This window comes from Cetorhinus maximus, chromosome 15, assembly GCF_964194155.1.
Source record: "Cetorhinus maximus chromosome 15, sCetMax3.hap1.1, whole genome shotgun sequence".
Classification (NCBI taxonomy): domain Eukaryota; kingdom Metazoa; phylum Chordata; class Chondrichthyes; order Lamniformes; family Cetorhinidae; genus Cetorhinus; species Cetorhinus maximus.
In genome coordinates, this window is record NC_135893.1 from 79,056,108 (window position 1) to 79,081,599 (window position 25,492).

At 43.8% G+C, this 25,492-nt stretch overlaps 1 protein-coding gene across 2 annotated transcripts in view; it reads left to right on the forward strand.

Moving 5' to 3' along the window:
• mettl22 (methyltransferase 22, Kin17 lysine) overlaps positions 1 to 25,492 on the forward strand; it is a 188,672-nt gene that overhangs the window by 104,945 nt on the left and 58,235 nt on the right. Inside the window, exon 3 of one of the 2 annotated variants that reach the window (XM_078558700.1) lies at positions 5,108 to 5,345. The exons of the other annotated variant lie outside the window; for it this stretch is intronic. The gene's annotated coding sequence lies outside the window, so the exon portion shown is untranslated. The remainder of the gene's footprint in view (positions 1 to 5,107; positions 5,346 to 25,492) is intronic. 2 annotated transcript variants of the gene reach the window in all.

The window sequence follows — 25,492 nt, forward strand, 5'->3', positions numbered from 1 at the left end:
CTTCCGCTCCTGTCTATTATTGTTACTATTGGGATTTTTCTGTTCGCCGCACTTAAGGATCAAGGTAGGATCTTGTCCTTTGCAAGTTGTGGACGTGACTCTTTCCCCTTTTATCACTCCTTCGTTCCCTGGCCTTTCTTCATCACACAACATTCCTGCATTATTAGTAGACATAGTTATATTAATCTTAATGGCCTTAACTTGTAAAGAGAGACAAAGAACCTCGCTCATTTCTATATATTTTCCTGATTCTAAACATTTAACGCTAAAATTTCCTTTCCCACAGTACACCAGTACTGGTTTGTGGGTATCATCATTATAATAGATCTTATTATCCCTGCAAGAACCATCATTACCAGTTTTAGACATTAGCAACACAGCCTGTTTATTACTAGAGTCACTCATTATCTCTTGACGTGTTCGTATACAATTGTACAGAAGTGTTATACAATCAAATTTTACCTTACATCTATCCTTTCCACAAGAGAAATAGCGAATTCCTTGTGGTTCAACGCTTGACAAATTTTCTTGAGTGTGTTCAAACATTATTGCGTGGCAATGGTACATGGTCAGACACCACGGGATGGCATCTGGGTGATTGCACTGTACCTGATCCTTAAAGTCTAATTCAATAGTGTATGTTCCATTTCCTGCGCACGGCCAGGTGGTGGCGACTATGGAGTCTCCACAGAGGGCCACAAAGACCAGGATCAAGCTCAGTCCTTTATACATCTTCGGGTGCCGGGATCCTTTCACAGTGAATCCAAGTGGTTCTTCCTTCACACTTTACCGCTGTTCTGGTGGTCAGTAGGATCTGATAAAGCCCTTCCCATCTGGGTTTAAGGGAATCCTTTCTTTTGTGAACCTTCACAAGGACCCACTCGCCTGGTTTTAGCGTATGGCACTGGAAGTCTCCTGGTTTCTTTTGTGATTCTTTTACCTGTGCATGAATAGATCTCAATTGTTTGGTTAATGCTTGACAATACCGTATCCGTTTATCATCTGTCTCATGTAGATCAAAGGGTTTGGTTAGCCAGGTGGAGTTAAATCCTACCCTCATAGGGCTGCCCATTATTATTTCATGTGGGCTCAATTTCACCTCTGAGTGTGGTATAGAACGCATACTCATTAGAGCTAGGGGCAAAACTTCTGGCCATTTTAAGCCAGTTTCCTCACAAAGTTTGGCCAATTTATTCTTTAGTGTGCCATTGTTTCTTTCCACTATTCCAGATGCTTGTGGGTGGTGGGGGCAATGCAGTTTTTGTTTAATACCCAAAGCCTTACATATTCTCTTGCATAATTTTTCCTGTAAAGTGTGTTCCTCTGTCACTATCTATACTTTCTGGTAGGCCAAATCTGCAGGTTATTTCCTTAAGCAGTATTTTCGCTACTGTCATAGCGTCCGCCTTACATGCAGGGAAAGCTTCAGTCCATTTAGAGAAGTTATTTATTATAACTAGCACATACTCATATCCTAATGCCATAGGTAGCTGTATAAAATCAATTTGTATCTTTACAAAAGGTCCTCAGGGACCTATTTTAACAGCAGACCGAGTAGGTTCGCTCCTGCCAGCATTGTGTTTTTGGCAAATGGCACACCTTTGGCAGAGGTTAGCTGACATTTGCGCAAAACCAGGGGCGTACCATGTGTTTTGGATGGTCTCAATCATCCCCCCTTTGTTTGCGTGTGTCACACCGTGAGTAATTTTTGCTAAATAAGGTAACATTTGTCTAGGGGCCAGAGGTCTGCCATCTGTAGATCACCAAAGATCATCCGAATCTTTGTGACATCCCTTAAGGATCCATGACATACGTTCCTTGTAAGGGACAGATTCTTGTTGAGTCACAAGTTCCGATAGTAAACTAGGGAGTTTGTTTTCTGTCCTGTTTGGGAGACACAATGCCTCGGGAAGTGGGGCAGCAGCAGCACTTTTAGCAGCAAGGTCAGCGCACTCATTACCCTTGGAGATGTTGTCTTTGCTTCCTGTATGTGCCTGACATTTAATAACTGCAACCTTGGAGGGAAGTTGGATAGCGGTTAGTAAGTCTTGCACTAGCTTACCATGTCGAATAGGGGTATCCAAGGGCAGTTAAGTGCTGCTTCACTTCCCGGGCTCTCCTAGCATTGAGCTTTTTCTGTGCTCAAAGGGGCGCTCTGCCCCGTGTGTGGACATTTGTTTTTCCAATGTCCTGTTTCTCCACAGTTAAAGCAGGCACCTCTTCCAGGGGTTGCCTGCATTCCCACTCCCACCACCGCCCCCCCCTCCTCTCCCTCTGCCCCTTCCTCGTTCCCCAAAATTGTTTCCCTGCAATTGGCCAAGTTGCAGAGCGATCAATCTTTCCTCCAATTATTCTTTCCTTTGTTCTAGGCAGCTTTGGCAGTGTGAGGCAACAGCTACCAGCTCTGTGAGGGGTTTGGTTTGCCACCCTATACCGATGCTCTTGAGCTGATTTTGGATTTTGGACAAAAACCCTCCCACAAAGGCAGCTGCAACCGCCTCTGGGGCCATATCTCTGGGCTTGGTGATCCCAGAGTGAGATTCAAAGATTCTAATCCTTCGCTTTAAAAAATCTTCAGGAGATTCATTCTTTTCCTGCTTACAATTTTGGATTTTGGACCATTCAGCCCTTTTGGGGCATACTACACGTACTACATCAATCAGTCGTCCCTTAAAGTCGTCCAGGGCTTCAGTGCGACCTGGATCATCTTCGGGCCACTGGGCTGCTTTGAGCAGCCTTTTCTGTACCTCGCTGGGTACTATCACTCTCAACAATTGCAGCATATCCGACCAATTGGGATTATAACACTGCATTACTGTTAGAAGTTCTTCAGTAAATTTCTCTGGCTATTCTCTAATAGGGGGAAAATCCTTAGCTAAATTTCTCAAATCCCCTGGGGTCCATGGGGCATGGACCATTACTAGTTTCCCATTTGCACCAGGCAGCTCTTTAAGAGGAGCTTGCATGTGCATTACTGGTTCTGCCTTTGCTCGTTGACCTCTAGTTTTTACTGGGAAAAAGTTTCATCACCCAGGTGAGGGGTTTTCAAATATGTCTTTAGGCTTTTGTTTGGTAGGCCCTTCTTAATTGAGGACAATCAATCTATCAGATCTGATTTATTAGAGGAACTATCTTCCTCAGTTGTTCCTGATGGGAGTAGAGGATACAAGGGTGCTGTTGGCACTCTGGCACTAATAGCCTTGTTAGCTTCCTTTAGAGTTTTTACTTCTCTCAGGAGCTTATTATGCAAGTCTTAGAGTCCTCTAACTCTGAAGTCTGCCTGTCTTTTACTGACTTCTTGGTACCAATCATAATAAGCATCTCACTGGTCTTGTTTAACTTTACCGCCTCCACCCTCCAGCGCTTTTCTTAAAGGTACTAATTTATCCATATCCCAAGTGCCTTCCATTGGGAATGGCTTCTTGGGATCTCTAGTTATCCAATTCCATTTTTTTCAAAAATTTGCAAGTATTTTTACCATAATTTTGAAACATCTAATAAGCCGGCGTTCCCTTTGGCGGGACCGGAACATCCCCTTTGGATCCGCCCATAGTGCACTTCAACCTTTTTCCCTAGATCTAGAAACCTATATACCTAAGTCGACTTTTACCTTTAGACAATATTGTGCTACCGTTACCCTTTGGGCCCTTTTCCTGCAGCAACCCGCAATACCTTCAAGATCGGATGACGTTGCCCCTCCTCCAGGAGTCCCCTTCAAGGCTTTCAGCTGTGGCAGTCTCCTTTTGACGCCTCGCCTTTGAACTAGCTTCCCTTCAGAGTGGCGTAGTCATCCGAGTCACGGCACCAAGTTTACTGTCAAAGAATAAATACAGCAAATGCAGGTTACTTCAGGAAAGAGTACAATTTATTAAGCGCTTAAATGTACAATGGCCATTGGGAGCAGATCACAACGGATCTGCTCGTCGTTACAGTGTTCAACAAGCAGTATTTATACAGTACAATTACATGGCTCCAGCATATTCACACAGTGATCCTATTAACTTGAGTGATCTTATTAACTTGCCCTTCTTTATTCTCTTATAATTATATCTATGTTAGCTAATTGATTTTGCTTACCCATACAGTTCCTTGATCATCCCCTATCTCTTCTAACAATGTACTATTCATTCCATGAGACAGCATCTGTTTGTGTTTATTGTGTCATGTATCCTTTTTATCTACTCTTTGCCTAACCTTTGATCTCAGGTCATTTCATGTGTCCAGGCTTGTTCTTCGTATTTTTCTGTTCTTGCTTTCCTTTATAATTTAACCCTTTAGGTGAGTTTTCTTTCTCAAAGGTAAGAAAATGGAAGATCAAAGCTTGAGTCCTTGGCTGTGGCAGGGATTTTTCCTGGTTCCTTTAAAATCCCAGAGTTGAATTGAAGTCCATATAATTGCACTGGCTGGAAAAAAATTTCCTTTTAATCTGTAAACCCTCTTTTCCAGAAATCAATCAGTTTTTTTCCTGATGTTCTTTCCAATGGAAATTCACTATCTCTTGTAATGGATTTTTAGACTGTTAAGAGATAGGACTTTACTTAACTTAAGAGAAAGAGATTCCTTACTTCTCCGTTAGCAGCTTCTCCAGGCTACCTCACTTCTCAATTATATATAGAGATTTCAAAATGGTCACTTGAGCCATGTGACCTTCTTCCACATGGATTTCATAAAGGCTTGTTTAACTGGTGTCTGAATCTGGCTTTTGTTCTAAGTCTTATAATGTCCCAGTCATTAGCTTCTGAAGGAATTATTATCCATTTTGATGACACCCTTCCAGGTAACTGTTGTCTTGGTAGACTTTCAGTCTCTGCTGGAAAGGTAAGCTCATAAAAATGCAAAATACATGTCCATCCCTTTCAATAGTTCCTTTTTGAAGTGGACTTTGAGACCCCCAGATGTGAAATTCCATGAGCACCATTTCAGAGCATGTCTGTAGTGCAATCTATATAGTAACTATTCAGAAGTGGTCCACTTACAATTCCTGACTTCAGGTGACTTGTGGCAGCTGTCTTTGGTCAGTGTCTTTCCTTGTCTTTAAAAAATATCTGCCTCTTTAAACAGTTCAATATGCTTTTGGTTAGCTGCTGAAACATACCTTCTTATGCAGGACCAGGCAGAGACTCCCAGAGAAAAGAGCAAAACATTGCAAGGAGGCAGAAAAGAGTAAACAATTTCCATCAACTGACATTCAAAAGATCCTAGATAAGATGCAGCAAAGGAGGAGAAGACTGCTGAGTTCCTATTGGAGAAAACTGCAGAAAAATGTTTCACAGTCCGTGTGGAGGAAAGGGACAATGGCACCGAATGCCACATCTCTGACTTCTGCAGACCTGTGTCAAAAAAAGGTACAATGACCTTATGAGAGCAAACAATATTACATAGCAGTCACCACTCTTTTGTTTATTTGACCATTATGAACACCAACACACTGTCTACACTTAAAATTAATAGCTGGACAAATAACTCTTCACACTACACTCTGGTTAAGGAGGTCACCAACAATACAAGAGGAAAGTGAAGTGGTGCTCCAGTGGGGCAAAAGAGGCAGCAAGGGATCTTAAAAGGACAGAAGAGCCCCAAAGAAGGAAGGTGCTGCAGAGTCCAAGACCTACAAAGGGGACCAAATTGCAAGGAGAAGAGGCCTCTATTTGCAGACAGTGGGGTCACTACCACTGCTGCCTCAGGTTTACTGTCATTTCTCACTCAATACTGGTGGATAAAGGGAAATATGGCAAATAAATAGGCCAAGAAGCCAAGTCCATTGGCTCTGCCAGCATTTTGAGGTGTGGAGGGGTGGCCAGTGGCAATCCCAACAAAAATGGTGTGGGTGAGAAGGTTGGGTAAAGGAGGCAACAGTAGGCTTCACTGCCATTCGGCCACCTGATATGGAGCAGGGTGCTGGAGGAAAATCCTTATCCAATCATTCTGTAATTATTTTGAGTTGTTTGTTTCAGTTCGCTTGCCCCTTTCAGTTCAGTCTCAGCACTTAATATGAGCATTTTGCAATGAAATTAGAACTCTAGAATGTGTTCCGTGTAAGATTATTCAGCAGAGCATCATGTCATGCCACGAACATTATGCTACTATCCATGAGCCCAAAGGAAATCACCAATTTCAGTGTAGCCCAAAGTTGTGATTCTCTCCCCCTCCGATGATGTTGAGGGTTATCTCATTGAGTGGAGACAGTAGCTTGTATTATTTGGGACCCCCGCCAACATGGTACTGTTGTCATCAATTATAGCCAAGCAGAATGATAATTTTGAGATATTAAGATTACACAGAGCACTCAAAGGACTGAATTTTGTTAGAAGTTAAGCCCGTGCTGATGGGCAACAGGACTCTGGTGTGGAATTTTTCTGGTGGCAGCCAATTAACAGGCCATCAGGACCACCATTCAATTGAGGACGGTGGCCCACCTCCCAGAGTTGCCTGCCCAATCAGAGAGCTGGTAGCTTGGCAGCCTTGGCAGCACCACCAGGGCTGCAGCATGAGGAAGAGGGCACCTCCTTCGTGAGGCACCCTTGAAGTGAAGATAAGTGTGTCTGAGCAAGCTGGGACCAGGCAGGCAGGGCTCAGTGATCGGGGTGGGGGAAGGGGTGTATGCAGTTCATATTCCAGCAGCAGTATCTTAGCTACAGGGTGATCATTGCCACCAAGGGGGCCCCTCCATAGGCCATGAAGCGGCCATTAAGGAGGGCCTCTCCCTGAGAACCCACTAGAATGTCATCAATGTTTACACAGCGATCCTCTCATATGGCAGTAGGCCCTCTCAATGTAGGCAAAATGCCGGCGGGGCAGCAAGTGGCCCATAATTGGGCACTTAAGTGGCATGATTGGCTGCCATGCAAGCATCAGGCTGGTAAAATTCAACCCATAATGTGTAGTGCTCCCACTTCAGTGCATAACTTCAAATTGAACAAGCAACATCCTTCAGATTGCTTCCATTCATTCTTTGTATGAATTAGCATACGCACTTTACACTTCCTAATTGCAAATATCAACAGGTATACTTAGCATGTTCTCGTTCTCTCATGCCTGTTTTTAGGAATGGTACCAAGGAACCAGGAAAGACTTATGTTATGATCCCAGCTGATATTAGTACTGGACAATGCAAATCCAAGGATGGAACCCAGCTTGATAGATCCTAACCTTTATTTTTTGTTTAAATACGTGGAGTGGCTACTAACAGAGTCACAAGAGTCAGCTGATGAACTTTTAACAAAAGCACTAAACATTTATTAAACAAGAAAAATGAACTATATTACAATATTTCTTCACCCACAACTACACCTTTACAGATACATACAGATTTGTAAGGTAACACAAGTTACAAAAGCTATCTTATACTCTAATGTTCACAGTAAGCACGCAGTCCATGTAAACCAATAGGCAACCTGTGGTCAGACACTCTGAAACCAAGTGACAGATGCCATCCCAAACAGATGCTATGGATCTCTCATCAACTCTCCCCAGACACTTATCACACTGTGCGCCAACTGATCTCACTGAACTCTGTCTTTCACACAAGAGCTTCCATTCTCCATTTTCCAAGAACTCACTCTGGAATCTTCTCCCAAACAACATTTTCTCTCAGGCCTTCCATAAGGTTCCACCTCCAGGGTTTCTAACTCTCTGTTTGATATTCCTCTCCACATTCCAGCTTCCTTCCACGTACTCTCTCTCACTGACTCAGCCATGCCAACAGAACACCACTACTTCACACGCCCAAAGTAAAGAGTTACAGACCTTCAGCTGTCTCTTTGGACCTTCTGGCTTCCTGCTTTAAATCTGCCCCTTGCAGCTTTCTTCTCTTTAAGCCTGAAGCCTTCCCCTCTGCTCCTTACTTTCCACAGAACAAGACCTTTTCCAGATTTCTGTCCTTCCTTTGACTAAACTATCCTCTTGGCACCTTTCCTGTTCCACTCCCCTGGATTTGGGACTTTTCAGTTCTTTTGCAAAATCTGCTCTCTCCCTCTTTGCAATTCCCTTTCCGAATATCCAGCCTCTCTGGAGTCCTGGCTTCAACTTCAATTTGGGACTTGCTATGCTGCTTCCAACTGAACTCAAACTGCTTTCAACTGAACTGAAACTACTCTTCTGTCTCTGTGGGGCCTCTTGTTGCTAGGCGGCAACAACAGTTTTTTTCTACATTGCTTGTATTAACTCCCCTTCAAGAGTCATAAAATCCTAATTAAAATGCAGGCATCTTTTAAAAGTGAAACTAATACTCAACTTCTCCTTTTCTTAACATGCAAATACAGAAATACAAATCAAACTTAAACATTAAAGCTAAATCCCATTCCTAACACCCACAAATACAAATATAACTTACTTAAAATCTCTCTATTTCCTAACACTTATTAAAGAATGACTCCGTTTTGTAACAAAATTTTGCTTGTCCAGAATCTGCCGACCACTGTAGTGTAAAGGCTTAGACAGTCGACATCATCAGTGATGTAAGGTCACATGACAACAGGGAATGCTGAGAGATAGCTCTGTGTGAAACCTCATCCTGTATATAGTTAGAAGAATGCTTAATAGAAGGTAAATTTTACTAATAGCCTTGCCTCCAGCAGTCTCTATCGATTCTAACCAAGGACAGCCTAAGCCCAGACCCACAATGATGATAACAGAACCAGAGGGTTCTACAAAATGTCCAGAAAAAATCAGTTCAAATATTTAAGGTCCACTCATGCCAGTGGAAGAGTCATAAGGAAAGTTGTTTTTGTTCTTTGCAAAATTGTGACCCACCGGTAGATATATCTATCTGTTTCACAACAATGCATATCTTTTCAGTACACCTAAGGGAAGCAGTGGCATAGTGGTATTGTCACCGGTCCTGTATTCTAGAGACTCAGGGTAATGCTCTGGGGACCCGAGTTCAAATCTCACCATGGCAGATGGTGAAGTTTAAATTCAATAAAAAATCTGGAATTGAAAGTCTGATGGTGACCATGAAACTGTTGTTAAAAACCTATCAGGTCATTAATGCTCCTTACCTGGTCTGGCCTACATGTGACTCCAGACCCACAGCAATGTGATTGACTCTTAAATGCCCTCTGAACAAAGGCAATTAGGGATGGGCAATAAATGCTGGCCAACCAGCAACACCCACATCCCATGAACAAATTTTAAAAAAAACACGTAAGGAAACAAGAAAACTTTTGTTATTAGTTGAGACTTGAAACTTTCATTCATTAAAACTGGGTCTGTGGGTTGATGAACTTAAGGATAGTTTCTGCAAAGTAAGAATAATGTTCACTGAATACAGAACCAGTCACTGAGGAGATAATTATGTACCATTGTCACAAGAAGGAAATCTCAGCATCAAATCACCCTGCAACTTAGCTCAGAAATTATAATGTGAAGCTTCTGCAGCCATCACATCCTCGTGTGTGTTGTCTATGAGTATCAATTTCTCTAATAAATCTAAATAGGATGGCAAATTTCTTTTCCATGGTGTGGCTGGAGATTGCGTAAGCTTTATACCCTCCTGGAGGTGCTGCTGCACCACCAGCTGCTTCCAGCGCAGCCCATGCAGTGCACTCTCTCGAGAATGATACTCGCATGGGTAAAAAACAACTGAATTGGCGCTCTCCTGACATCATACAGCCCAAATGGTTGATGTGCTACTGGGCTTCCTACTTTGGTCCACACAACTCCATTGAATGAATTTGTGCCTCACTCTGTAATTGTCACAAAAAATAGACTACAGCTTCCCCAACTACCTACGGGCATATTGAACTTTTTAAGGAAGACCTGTGTTTTTTAAAGAAATACAAGTAAAGACACTGATCAAAAGATGGCTGATCCTGTAAAGGGATGTCTTTCTGGAAAATTCATATGTGGATTATACTGACAGACCTGTCCTGAGAACACGGAATCTCGCACTTGAAGAAGTATCAAGGCCCAAATAAAGACGCTTGAAAGAAAGCTATGAAAAAATGTAAACGACTGGGCTTTGGTAGGAAGAATCAAAAGGCAGACTATTATTTAAATGGAGAGAGACTCCAAAAAGATGCAGCACAGAGGGATCTGGGTATTCTTGTGCATGAAACACAAAAGGTTAGTATGCAGGTGCAGCTAGTAATTAAGAAGGCAAATGGAATTTTGGCCTGTATTGCGAGGGGGTTGGAGTTTAAAAATGGGGAAGCCTTGTTACAACTGTACAGAGGCCACACCTGGAGCACTGAGTACAGTTTTGGTCCCCGTATTCAAGAAAGGATACACTGGCATTGGAGGCAGTTTAAAAGAGATTCACTAGGCTGATTGTTGGGATAAAGGGGTTGACTTTTCAAGAACGGTTAAACAGGTTAGGCCTTTATTGATTATAATTTAAAAGAATGAGGGGTGATCTTATTGAAATGTACAAGATTCTGAGGGGACTTGACAAAGTAAATGTTGAGAAGATGTTTCCACCAGCGGGGGAATCTCAAACTAGGGGACATAGTTACAGAATAAAGGGAAGCTCATTTAAAACTGAGATGCGAAGGAATTTCTTCTCTCAGCAGGTAGCGAATGTCTGGAATTCTCAGAGAGTTGTGCAGGATGGATCACGGAAAGTATTAAGAGGAGCTAGATAGATTTTTAAAATATAGGAGAGTTGAGGGCTATGAGGAGCTGGCACAAAAGAGGAGTTGAGGCCTGGGGCAGATCAGCCATGATCTTATTGAATGGCGGGGCAGGCTTGAGGGGCCATATGGCCTACTCCTGCTCCTATTTCTTATGTTCTTATGTTAATCTCCTGTATTTGTGGAGACAATGAACTTTTTCCTACATATCATCAGATATCCCAAACACCGTCTCCTGTTGATTTATATATCAGAATGTGTAAAAAAGAAGTTCTGAGATGAAAGAAAAATGGACTGTGGATGCAAGACATGTCTATTTCCCCCCTCCCGGGAATCAACAGAGAAAATGGGTTAAAAATTGGCTGAAGACCAGTGAGAGCAGAAGATTAAAGAAGCAAGAAATAACATCAGTCTTCAGTCTTCCCTGCAGAGACAGGCAGGGAATCTCTCTCTCTCTCTTGCTCGAGGCAAGTTGTTTAGCAGGCAACAAGCAGAAAGAAACAGGAAAGCCTGCGGAGACCACCAGATCATCTCTCCCTCCAGGTACAAGCCAACAAGTGTCTCCAACGGACTGCAAAACCAACAAGGACAGCTCCAACGTTCTACCGGATTCATTTAACTTAACAGCCACAACTTACTACCAGCTATGCCTCATGGACAAGCCAAGGACCATTTTGTATTTTCTTTAAACTTTTATTTGGACTCTTAACTTTCTTATTTCTGACACGTTTGTGCGTGTATTGTGTCTTTATTATTTTTCCTCGGGTTTTAGTAACTGATAAATTTACTCTTTCTTTGACTCAAGAATGCCTAGTTAAACTGGCTCCTTATAAAAAGTAAATATATTTTGATTGGGAAAATGTATCCATGGGGAAAGAATTTTAAACAAACCTTTATTGCGACCACCCGATTGGGTTGAAAAAAAAGGGAGCCATCTCGTTGCCTCTTACCTGGTTATAACACAATAATCAATCACTGAGCTGAAAGGTTAGCCTAGCACCAGCTCTACTTAAAGGGACAGACACCCAGGTAAGGTAATTTTGAAGAACTTCAGCTATTGCAAAGTCTGTGAAGTACTCCGAGGTGTTTTGGGGGCTTGTTGTGGTGAGTTCCTGGATTTGCCAAGGAGTGTTGCTGCCTCCTCAGAGGGATGGCAGGGGAGTAGGTGACCTGTTGACACAAAGTAATGGAGGCTGCAGTGGCAATGTTTCTGGGTCTGCAACATGACAGGGAGATGCAGCAGAAGCTGCAGAGAGGGCAAGCTCTGTCTATGTCCTTTGTCAAGTTGGAGCTGGACTCCTCTACGCTCCTTGACAATGATAGGAGATTGTCTGGCAAGTCAGTCGATGCACCTTGGTGTGCATGCCCATCAATGCTCTCCTGGCATGCTGCACCATCAGAGTCCTCATCTAAGCCTCCTGCAGTAGAACTCACCTGTGACCTCGCCTTCTATGAAGCTGGCAAACAAACCATCATTATCCCCACCCTAGCTGCAGCCCATTTGTGCCTTGTTACTCACCACATGCGGATCCTGACTTTATGCTAGTTTCCAGTGTACATGCAATGCCAGTATCTGAGCTGGCGGCTGCAAGTATCAAGTCAGGTGACGGGATCTCTTCCTAAGTGTTGCACTGTTGCTCGCTCTCCTCCTCTTGCGGCTGCTGTGGTTGGGCAGATGGCACTCTGAAAGCAGAAAATCAGAAGTGGAAGGTTGACGTGAGGGAAGCAGGGTGGGGTGGGAAGCATGAAGTCCAAGGCCACACCATCAGCAGCTTGCTCATCATGCCAGATCTCAGGATGAGGGTGAGCTAGGATTTGAGAAGAGGCATAAGGCAGGAACAAACTGCCATTACAATATTTTCAGTGATGCTAGCTGTCATGGGCTCTGTGACAGCCAGCACCATGATACTGAGAGTCAACTTCTCTGGAGGGCTCAGGAGATACAGGTATCCTTTGTATCCTGTCAGCTCTGCTCTGCTCTCTTCTGTTGTGCACCACCTCGTCCTACAAGTGAGAGGTCAAAATATCAGTGATGGTTTTGCATTGTGTTTGAATGATGTTCCTGCCAGAGGTGAATACCTGGAGGGCAGCGGAGGTGAGTGTGAGGCTGGCTGCATTGGTAGGTGTGAGGGTGAGGCGAGTATCAGGATATTAGGCGTGTGTCCTGAATGCCAAGGAGCGTAAAAGGTGACTGATGCGGGTGTGGTGCATTGTGCATGGTGAAAGGTTGGTGGTGTGGGGAGTGGGAGATGTCATGTGAAGCTGCATTCACTGACCTTGACCACCCGAATGAGATCTTCCCACTTCTTGTGGTGCTGCTACCATGTCCTCGGGTCCAGAACCTGGGAATTAGCCTCTGTGGCCACCTATTCCCAATCCCTTCTAAGTGTGGTCCTCCTGCCTGTGCCCCCACCCCCACCCCTCCCCGCAGACTCACATCGCTCCTCCTGCCCACCTCCACCACCAAGGTCTCTAGCTAGCATCCGTGACTCTGGAACCCTTTTTCTGCCCTTCCATTTCCCATGTTTTAAATTGCAGCAATATTATTCAGTGCAACTTCCCTTTAAGAGGGTCAGGTTTCCTTTAAGAGCTTCACGTGCTATTACCACAATACTGCTTGTTTCCCTGCAAGGCGCAGAGGTAGCCAGAAGCGTGGCAGATGCTTGACTTTACGCTACAATCATGGTAATGAGGTGGCAGCCCCAAATTTACATGCTGCTCACTTTCAACGGACCAGACACAAGAACCTTGAGAGTCGTGAACCCCATGCCAATAAAACAGGGTATGGCAATTTTTAGTCCTCAGCATTGAGAAATTTTATTCCTGACAGAGACACCTATTACTTACTGATGGGATGCTTTGTGCCTGCTGACAAATGAGGTAGTGAATAAGTGTACTCACAATTTTGTCTTATTTATACTGGTACGTACAATGAAGTACTTTTGAAGGGTAGTAATTGTTGTTCTGCAGGCCAGTGCAGCAGCTTTCCTGTACAAATAACATCCCATAGCCATGAGAGGAATGATTATTTTCGGTAATTTTAACTGAGGGAGAAATACTGTTCAGGCCACCTACAACTTGTACATAAATAAGATTTGCATGTATGTCGCCTGAATTTGTAGATAAGCTAAGACGTGAGTCAGATTTGTTCTTCATCCCGGTTTAGCAGAGCTACCTAGCACAAGCTGCATTTTGTTATAATATTTTTCCAGCTGAATTGTTGGCTGTTTCCGGCTAAAACTCATTTGATATCAAAACCTCTGTAGTTTGAAGAGATCTTTTGAATGCAGTTACAGGTGAGCCACCTTTAAATAAAGATGAGCACGATATTCCCTTTGCTATTGAAAAAATAATTTGTTCTCTAAAGCAAGGTTTAATTCATGGTCATGGTAACTCATTAAATTTAATTATGTACATTCTTACTGAATCACACATCAATTTATCTGCATGATTATGAATAATGATCTAACTCTGTAAGGTTTCTTGAAGTAACATGTGGAATAATCCACTATAAAACATTTTCAAATATTCATTTGAGAAAATACACCTCAAGTGTCTCATTTCAAATTAAAACTCTTTAAGTGCAAAGTAGCTCTTTAAACTCAGTGCAGGTGGTTGTTTTCCTAATAGGGGCAATGAGAGTAGCTTCTATTTGAAGATTAGGCACCAGAAATATAGCTGAAGTCCCATGGGAATTCTCCCACTTGTTCCTAATAGCTTCAGCAGAAGACCCTGGAAACCCCGGGAAAAGAGGATCCTGAGATCTTGCCTGTTTCAGTGATTCAAGTGGACACTAAATATTCAAAAGCACTTTGTGAAGAGCAAGGATTCCACTGTTGGCCTGGACAGCATTCCTCCCTCAGTTAAAATTACTGAAAAGAATCAACTGATCATTCCTCTCAGGCCTACAGGATGTTATCTGTCCAGGGTAGCTACTGCACTGGCCTTCATAACAACATAGAAGCATAGAAAGTAGGAGCAGGAGTAGGCCATTCAACCCTTCGTGCCTGCTCCACCATTCATTATGATCATGGCTGATCATCCAACTCAATAGCCTGCTCCCGCTTTCTCCCCAGTAGAAACACAGAAAATAGGAGCAGTTTTGAACAACAATTACTAGCCTTCAAAAGTAATTCATTGTACATAAAAAATAAAGTTGTAAAATATTGTACTGAGAAGTGATGGCTATTTTCAACTTATTATTCAGCTATATGAAGCCTGTAACTAACTTAAATCACTGTACTGCAACTTTTACCTGCAGGTCTTGGGGCAGAATTTTCTGCCTACCAGGTGGGCAGGCCCGACCCAATCTCTGGCTGGCTGGCTGGCTGGCAGGCGGGGGGGGGGGGGGGGGGGGTTACCCAAAAGCGAGAGCATGCTCTTTCGCGCATGCGCACGAAAGAGCGCACGTTTTCCTGAGGCTAAGTGCTGCCTCAGGGAGTTCGCTGACACTTTTAAAAACGTTAAAAATAGAAAAAAAAATCCTTAACATGTAACATGATGGGACATGTTCATAAATTACACCAAAACTTTATTAAACTTTTAAAATCCCTACAGAAACCTCATCCCGCCAGTGGATGAGGTTTCATGTTTTTTCTATTGCCCGTCGGGGCTCCTGGCCGACCCGCCAACCTTAAGGTTGGACGGGCAGGTCCTTTAATTGTTTCAATGATCCTGTCAATGGCCTCAATTGGCTATTGACAGGTCGGCGGGCCCGCAACTGATTTTGCTGTGCCCCCCGATTCCTGAAAATTTAAATGGGGCGGGATTACAGCAAAATTCAGCCCTTGCAATAAACTCTGTGGGATTATCAATGATACCAGTCCAACATTAAATGAAAATGACACGCCTTAATTCCCAACAGCAGGGTTTTAATTTAATCTTTTTCTGCCATTTTGTTAAGCAACATTTCAATATTTACTGTGAAAAATGTCACCTGGAATTTCCAAAGGGGCGCAGTTTTCTGGAAGGAAAAAAGTGGAAAACATGGAGAAATTGCATAGAGAGCTGATATTGCTATTTCGCTGAGGTTCCACTGATCTGCCGAAATGTAAGGCCTTTGTTTTAAATTTAGTTTTCTCTTTGTTAGAACATTTAAGCTGTCCATGTGTGCAAGATTATTAGGGACATGGACAGGGTGGATAGGGAGCTGCTGTTCCCCTTAGTTGAAGGATCAGTCACGAGGGGACAAAAGTTCAAGGTGAAGGGCAGGAGGTTTAGGGGGGATGTGAGGAAAAACATTTTTACCCAGAGGGTGGTGACGGTCTGGAATGCACTGCCTGGGAGGGTGGTGGAGGCGGGTTGCCTCACATCCTTTAAAAGGTACCTGGATGAGCACTTGGCACGTCATAACATTCAAGGTTATGGGTCAAGTGCTGGTAAATGGGATTAGGTAGGTAGGTCAGGTGTTTCTCATGTGTCAGTGCAGACTCGAGGGACCGAAGGGCCTCTTCTGCCCTCTGTAATTCTGTGATTCTGTGAAAGACTCATCTAACTGCAATTCCGGTGAACCCAACCCCAATACCCCGTTCAACAACAGTCCCACACTTTACCTTCCCACTGTTACTAACCATTGTAGTATCCTCATGGCCAGAATGCTGAAGTAAAAACCACCACAAAGCAAACATTGCAAACTAGTTTATAAATCAAACCACCTAATAGTCCATACCTAAGTCTTTTGTGCATTCCCTTAGTGTTTGTCTTCCCTGTGCCTTTGCCTATGTGCAGTGCTATCCCAGTGGCTGCAGCATGGCTGTTGGAAAGTTGCTGACTTTCAGTGGGGTAGTTGGAGAATGGCCTTGCAGAACACTCTCGCGCAGCTCTGGCCCTGGAAGGTACCTTCTTGACATGAGCAGTAGTCTAGGTTGGCTGGCTAACAGGCAATGACATGGGCACTGGCAGAGTGGCAGTGCTTGGAGAATGAATGCTGTCACCCTCATAGAAGACAGTAGGTTTCTGCTCAACAGAGCTACTGCCACTCCACTGGGGTGGTGCCTCAACAATCCTAGTAAACTGTTGAAAGTGAGATTGCTGGACTGCTGTGAGAACTTGAAAGTCCCTTTGAACACTGGTGTCTATAGGTATGGTGGCAGCAGTCTGAACTTGAATGACGACAAGTATGACCTTCCACTGCAACAGCCAGCTGTTGGGTGACTTCTGCTTGTGCTGCAGTGGAAACTGCAACACCAGCCATCAGACATGAATCATGGATAGGTCCACAGTGTGGTAATAGAGTTGGCCGTTATCTCCACACTGGATAGGATGGGCTCCAAGCTCTGTGTAAAACCATGTGTAAGGTTGGTACTGAGCTCTTCATTACTCCTTGACAATGGCCATTGGCTTTCTGACAAACTGACCAAAGTACCTAGCATTTCAGTGTTCATACCTGTCAGCCTTGTTCAGTGGGCTAACCTGTTGAAAGTCCTCATCTGAGTTTTCTGCAACAGAACTTATGTATGTCCTCACCTGACAGCGAGCTGATGCCTGTGCTCCCTTACCCCTGTCCCTTGACTGCAGGCCATTCATGCCCAGTGTCTCACCACATGCAGATCCCACTACTAAGCTACCATCTGGAGTAGGCATAATGTCGTTATCTGAGATGTGGCTGTGAGTCTGAGGTTGAGTGACAGTGGTTTTTTTCAATCATCAGTCTCCTCTTCTTCCATTTCTTGCTGCTGCATGATGTAGAGTAAAGGGTTAATGGCTATGTTAATGAGACAATGATGTTAATAATGGTGTAGACATGACATCAAGAGTCAGATGACCAAGAGGCTCCAAAAGAGCAAGACACAGAATAGCCTGTGTCCAGAAGGGCATAAAGTCAGGAAAAGCTATATACTGACTATCTTCAAGTCACTTATAAAGGAAGCATAACCTCATCAAAGCATGCTGACAGATTGAAACATGGTGGCAGTGCAGGAGGCTGCAGTTTAAGAAACTGAGACCACAGATTGGTAACCCACGGGTGAAGATCTTGGAACAGCTCAACTTCACAATGAAGAAGAATAAAACTGAAATTTACCTTGGTAGAGGACAGTGAACTAGGCACAATGTCAATAGCCACTACCCCTTCCACAGCCCTTCCAATACATCAAGGGTCCACAGCAAGGACAATGATGGGAGTTCTGGAGGAGACAGTTTGAAAGGCACCACACAACTTCAGACTTACAAGGAAAGGCAAAAAAAAATCAGGACACTACCCTTTTGTATGCAACTGGAGCCATAACTGATGATGTCCTGGTGTGACTAGGAGTTGAGGAGACCTCCGAGTCCGACAAGGAGGTTGTGAGGACCTTTGATAAGTACTTCAGTCCTAAGAGGAATCTAGTCATTGAACGGGCCAGATTCAACCAGAGAAGCCAAAGGCCGGGTAAATCCATTGATTCATTTATTAAGGACTTATATTGACAGCCCAGTAGTTGTGGCTACAGAGCATTAAAGCATGGGTTGATTTGCAATCGCATTGTAGTCAGTATGCTCGATAACACGCTGTCAGACTTTTTAAACCTAAAGAGGATTTAACCTTAGAGAAGGCCGAAGAGTTTGCAAGGCAGTTGGAGCTGTGACAACAGAATTGGTGTATACTTTGGGGAGACTTTGAGGCTTTGGAGGGGTCGATCCAGTATGTCAGCCCGGAGCTGGGAGGCATGTCCACCGAAAAGCCCATGAGAAAGCTCACCAAAACCGCCAAATGGGCAGGGAGAACCCTTCCATCTATGTTAAAACGTTCCAGATACAGCACCAAAAGACAACATCGCAGTGAAGACCTCCCAGCAGGGGGAGCGGAATGCTTTGTCTGTGGCAAGCCCAGTCATTTTAAAAAACTCTGCAGATCTAAAGCACAATTTAATGGGAGAAAGCTGGACCAAGCTTCTAACCATTTTTGAAGTCCAAACTGGAAGTACAGCATTCCAACAGGGCAATTTCCTAGGAGAAATCAAAGATTCCGATAAGCAGTTCTGGTCTACAGAGTTGGAAGTCCAAGGATACAGAACAGAATTTAAACTGGACACTGACTGGCAGCAGTCACAATCTCATCAGCAAATTGGGCTGACTTCAGGTCTGGCTTAAGGAAGTAGAAATCCAACCACCTGAAATAAAGCTACAAGGGCTGGGAGGCACAGACCTCAAAGTGAAGGGTCAGTTCACTACAACCCTGTTGAAGATAAAGAAATTAACTAAAATCTGTATATCTTCCAGAACTAGCAAATTTCTCTGCTTCACAGGTCAGCATGTTTACGACTTGGTATTCTACAAAAGGTCAATAAGGTAACAATGGAGGACAATGGAGCAATATTCAGGGATGCATTTCCAAAAGTGTTCCGAGGACTGGAAAAGCCCAACACTGTATCAGAAATTGAAGTCCACCAAGTGAGCCGCTCTTCATTGCAGAAACACCATCCACTGGGCCATGGGAGGAGGTTGCAGATCTCTCACTTGTTTTTGCAGGCAGGCTAGGAGAGGCAAAAATAGGAGACACTGAACAAGACAGTGACTATCTGCTACAGGAGCTTCTAGACCTTGATTGGCTCTTTCTGAAAACAGTTGAGGAGAATAAAACTACCGTAGAAGCAGATGATCTATTGGAAGAAGAGGTCCAATATCTTAACACACTCTTAAACTCCACTGCCAATGCCCCTGAAGTCTTTGTTGTCTCTCTTGAGGAGAATCATCCTTTCATTGAAGAAGGTAATAAAGAGGTGAATTTATTTACTTATTCCACTGAGCCCATCGGTGACATGAATCGACAATCACATGCAGCCAGCAGAACGCTATCCAGGGAGAATGAGATGCTTAACTCCAAGTTGGATCATACCAATAGTGGAAGTTCAGAGCTTATTAATTTTTATGAACGTAAGCTGCAGCTCACACTTCGAACCCACCAGCAAGTCATGGATACACTCAAATCTTCTGTCAGTAAAGAAGTAGATGCCCAAACTACAGAGCTTCTACATCTGAAGCGTACAATGGAGGAACTTCATATAGATTCAGGTGCGAAGGTTTATTCCTTTGTCGATAATGGTGAAATCCGACTTTCTCATAATAACCCTGCAATCTCATTGTCTGCAGCGGAGCAGCCTCACGCTGAAGCCAGCATGGAAATGATACCACGAACTGCACAAATTTCCTACCCTAGGAGTAGTAGGTAAAGTCTTCCTTTCCTCGTATCCTGCAGTGTTTTCAGGATGTTCTTTGTTCTTCTTTTCGTCTACTAGATTCATTCATGTCGCAGGTATTGAATACTTCTCTTGCTGTCACAGCAGCGATGAATGATCCAGCTGTGAAGTTCTTCATAGAAGTTGAAAATGCTTCTTTTTCTCAAAGCAGCACATTCACCTTTCCCCAGTGTGCAATGGAGATGAAGTCTTCCTTTTCAAGGGATTGTGATCTTCCGAGTTCTGAAGATTTCTTTTTTGAATCAGTTTTTCCTCGAATGGTTTTCATTGCCTTTACATTCAGGTTGTCGTAAGAGCCACAGCAAGCAGTCCTGAGAAGCTACTATCCCACTCTACCAATGTGTTTGCCTTCCAAGGAGAAGATAATAGAACACATAAGTCTGATATGCCCTCCAAGAGCGCTGAGAACATTGTTGGGGATTGGCACCATTGGCAAGAGTAAGTTGGAGCAGGGGTGGGGGAAGGCAGGAGTTAGATGGAGACTGTAAACAGTACATGAGGTTAACAGATGGTGGGGATGCAATGTAAATAGTTTAACAAAATAATGTAACAGTTTTCAGATTATGCGGCAGGGGGGTGGGGAGATGTAGAGTAAAGGGTTAATGGTTATGTTAATGGCACAATGAGGTTAATGATGATATATGAATGATATCAAGAGTCAGATGACCAAAAGAGCAAGACACAGCATAGCCTGTGTGCAGAAAATCCTGTACTTATCATGAGGTCTTTGTAAATAGTTCTTAATAAAAAGTTTCAACAAAAGCTATATAATGACTATCTTCAAGTCACTTATAGAATAAACGGATCCTCATCAAAGCACAGTGACAGCTCACAACACATAACTGTCTGGCCAGGTTGCAGTTCCTGGATATCTGAAACAAGGAAGGCACAAGGCTAGGTTGCAATGACAGTTTCGGGGGGCTAGTGGTGATGGGGCAGCTGCAAAGCAAGAGGTGGATGTTTACACCATCTGAAGCTTGTAGCTTTAAGCAGATTGTGGAATAAGGGGGAAGTGCTCCCACTACCTGCAGCTGTGGGCCACCTTGTCCCACAAAAGGGAAGGAAATATGACAGTGTGTGTGATGCACTGTGTTTGAGCGATGTGACTGTCATGGTTGAATAACTGGCAGTGAGGTCAATCTGTGAGACATGGATGTGAGGCTTGTAGGGGTGTGTGAGGGTGAAGTGAAGCTAAGAATATGAAATCTGAGTTATGGTTCGTAGAAAATGATGGTTCATGAGTGAAGCGGGTGGTGAGTTGAGCAGTGAGTGAGGCTAGTGGTGCAGTTGGCAGGATGTAGCATTTGAAGATGCATTTACTGGCCTTGAAAACTTGTGTGAGGTCATTAACTTTTAGTGGCACTGCATCTAGGTCCTCAGGGCTATACTACTGGCATTGCCCATGACATCTATCTGCTCCCACTGCCTTGGCAAAGTTAGTCTGTTTGGAGAGCCACCTGATCACCTGTGGATTAAGCAATAGCTCTCCTCCTACCCACCTCCCAAGACCTCCGGGGCTGCATCAGAAAAACTTGGAATTTGCTCTTTGCTATCTTCATTCTTGTGTCTTTTCCATTTAAACTCACTTTGAAATGATTTCCAATACCTGCTCCAATCAAAATGCACCTCCCCTTTAAGAGATGCTGGCTGGCTTAAAGTAGTGCAAACTGGTTTGAACTTATGGAGTTTACAGCCCCTGCTCAGGTGTGCAACCACTCAACAGCCTGTCTAGCACTGGCTACAGTTACAATCATTTAACTAAGCAGACAGCATGAGAGTTGCATGCTGCCTGCATCGAAAGCAACAGATGCGGGTTAATCATGCATCGTGATCCCCAAGCTTTTTTTCAGGGTTGTCGACATAAGCCTATGTATCAGTCACCCATTTAAAATAACCATGAACCGCAGACTGACAGAAGTTTTTTGTATACTAGGACCCAACAATACTTCATCCAGACTTGTCAACATATTGGGCTAGAAATTTAATCATGGGGTGACTCTCTGGAGGCCTGCTGGTATTTCCCAGCATCGCGGTGTACCACCAGTCAATTCCTGCCTGGTCTGCATGGCATTGCAGCAGGCAAGGGGCACACATAAGGGCATCCCCTGAGCTTTAAATTGGCACCATTCTGACATCACATTCAACTGGTGTTACACCAGGATTCCAACTTTGGGCCACACAGATCCTGTATACATATTTGTTCATTACACATCAAGGATCGAGCTTGAGGCTGCAAGATGGACCCTGCAGCAATATTCCTTAAAGAACCAGGCACCCAAATTACAGGTAAGGTCATTTTGGCAATTTTTTTTCTATTGCAAGGTGTCTGCAGGTACTCTCGAGTGTTTCTAGAGGGTTCTTTTGAGTTGAGCTCCTGGATTTGCTGCAAAGTTTTGCAGCATCCTCACAGGGAGGGCAGAGGAGTAGGTGACCTGTTCACACAAAGGCTGCAACTGGTTGGGGGGCAGCACTGTCAATGCCTGCGTCTCTGCAGCACACGGGGAGAAAGAGAAGGGGCTGTGGAGAGCCCAAGCTCTGTATGATGTCCTCTGTCAAGTTGGTGCTGGAATCTGCCATGATCCTTCACAGAGACAGGAGGCTGTCTGGCAAGGCAGCCAATGCATTCAGCACAAAAATAAAAATACCTGGAAAAACTCAGCAGGTCTGACAGCATCTGCGGAGGGGAACACAGTTAACGTTTCGAGTCCGTATGACTCTTCAACAGAACTAAGGAAAAATAGAAGAGAAGTGAAATATAAGATGGTTTAAGGGGGGTGGGACAATTAGAGTTGGATAGAGGGCCAGTGATAGGTGGAGATTGCCAAAAGTTGTCATAGGCAAAAGGACAAAGAGGTGTTGACGCTGGTGATATTAGCTAAGAAATGTGCTAATAGGTGACATTAAGGGTAGAAAGCAGGACGAGCAAGGTACAGATAGCCCTAGTGGGGCTGGGGTGGGGGAAAGGGATCGAAATAGGCTAAAAAGTAGAGATAAAACAATGGATGGAAATACATTTAAAAATAATGGAAATAAGTGGGAAAAGAAATATCTATATAAATTATTGGAAAAAAGGGGAATCGGAAAGGGGGTGGGGATGGAGGAGAGAGTTCATGATCTAAAGTTGTTGAACTCAATGTTCAGTCCGGAAGGCTTACAAGTGCCTAGTCGGAAGATGAGGTGCTGTTTCTCCAGCATCCAGCATCTCAGTGTTGATACACATCAATGCCCTCCTGTCTGCCACCCCGTCAAAGTCCTCATCTGAGTAGCTGGCAGCAGAATTCATCTGCAATCTCACCCTCTGGTGAGCTGACAAACAAACTGTTATGATCTCCTTGAGGGAACTGTAAACTGAAACAACCAAATTTACTGAATGACCCCCAAATGAAGAAATGACCAACAAGATTCCACTTTTTGAAGCTTTTACTTTGACATGAGTCTGAACCCACGTAAATTAAACATGATGATGATGGCTGTCCTTCGAGTTCAAAGAAGATGAAAAAAAAAGAAACAAAGATGAGTGTGCACAAAAACCTGTGCAAGAATGCTTTTAAAGTGAGAGAACCATTGCACAGGAGCAATCCCACTCCCTCGACCGCAGAAGCCTGAGTTCAGTGACACAGAGAACCTCTACAACTGAAAACTTCCTTGGCTGTAGTGGATGACCATGATGTCTTTTGTGCCTTGTCATGCTCTTCATGCTCCACAGTGCTATGCTGGACCGCCTTCTTGACCATTGAATCAATCAAGCAATTTCTTCTGCCCAGTCTGCCAGAACAGTCTTCGCATGCTAGAGATTGGCAAATCCCAAACTCACCGAGTGTTTGCGATCCGTCAGTTACCCTCGCCTGATTTAGCCCACCTGTCGAAGCGGTTGCCCATGGTGTGGCCGTTGCCACATGCAAGCAATTTCTTGGAGCCACAGGTAAGAGCTGGTTGTCAGGTGGGGACCAAAATGGGTGAAATACTCAGAGAATGACAAGTCTCCTCATCAGAGTTACCACCCCTCCCTGAGCACCCCATACACTACTAAATTAAATATGAATTAACAGGTAAGTTACAGTTGGTACAAATTGTAAATTACACACAAAATAGCAGATATAACAAAGACTATTTCATGAGAACCCCAGGGCAGATGGTGGTGTAGTGGTAATGTCACTGGACTAGTAATCTTAGAGGCCCAGGCTAATACTCAGGGGACGTGGGTTCAAATCCCACCACAGTAGCTGGTGGATTTTGAATTCAATTAATAAAAAAAATCTGGAATTGAAAGCTAGTCTCAGTAATAGAAACCATGAAACTTTCATTTTTTTTGTCATAAAAACTCATTAGATTCATTCACCAATGTTCCCTCCCTTTAGGGAAGGAAAACTTCCATCCCTACCTGATATGACCACAGCAATGTGGTTGACTCTTAACTGCACTCTGAAATGGCCTAGGGTGATGGGCAACAAATGCTGGCCTGGCCAATTATGCCTGTATCCCACGAAACAATAAATTAAAAAATGCACAAGCATTTGTATCACTCCCTGCACAAATATGGCACCACGTGCAAACTCTCAGTCTTTCCAACTCAACCTCCAGAATGTAGGATCTCACTCAATGTTTTTTGTCCTCGAGTCACCTGCAACAATAACTCCATCCAGATCTCCCAGAGATAATCGTCACCCAAACTGCATACTCCTGTAGAACCTCAATAGCTAACTTCGCGACAGTCTTGTTGGATCAGATTTCCCAGAGACTCCTTTATCTTACTCTTTCAATAAACCTTGTTAAACAGGATAGTCGACTCTGGCAAAGCTGAAGCATAGCCGTAGACTTCTCTAATTCACACCCTCTGCTCTAACGCTGTCTTCAGCTTTCTGTCCTTTTTAACTGTATTATGTGCACAGCTCCTTGTAAGTGTATTTTCTCTATTCTTCCCTGCTGCAGTTCTTCTTTATCTCTGCCCACACAGCTTCTGTATCTCAGCTTCCTTCATGTTGGTACTGCTTCCAGGTGAAGGGTCACCAGGTCACATGGACCCGTATTCCTTATTATTCAAGTCAATTACATTTGATCTCTTTACAATATATGCAAACTCGTAAAAGTCCTTTTCAAACATTCTTAAAAACAAATACAGATTCCCTAGACATTTTAAATAAATTACAGATTTTCCTTACTGTGATACTTCCAGGTCAAAGGTTGTCTCACAAACTATCCTTTCCTCTTGACCTGGCTGTAGCCCACTCCTGCCCAGATGAAGGCTGTTGTTTTGAGGAAAGCAGGGTGGGTTGTAAAGCAAGAGGTCCATGGTTACACCATCTGCAGCTTAGTCATAATGCCAGGTAACTTGATGTGGGTGTGTTGGGAGTTGAGTATGAGCATAAGACAGGAACTTACTATCATCTTCAATATTCTCAGTGACGTGAAAGCCAGGGGCCCCGTCGCAGCTGACCTCATGATGCTGCGTGCCATCTCCTCCATGTCCCCTCCTGCTAAGCACAGAGGCTGCCTGCAGCATTTTGGGGAGGACAGCAGCACAGCAGCCACTCCACCCAATACTAATATCATTCAGAAGAGGTGGATACGCCAAAATCTCGTGTTGCCCACTTCAATCTGAACGGGCAGGTTATGAATTGCGACATCCGTGCCCAAAAAATAGGGTTATCCGATTCTAGCCCAAGGACCCCATTCTATTTTTACCAAACCGCAGGACCAGAACTTTTTACTCTCAGTGATTCTAAATCTTACAACCCACAGCTTTCT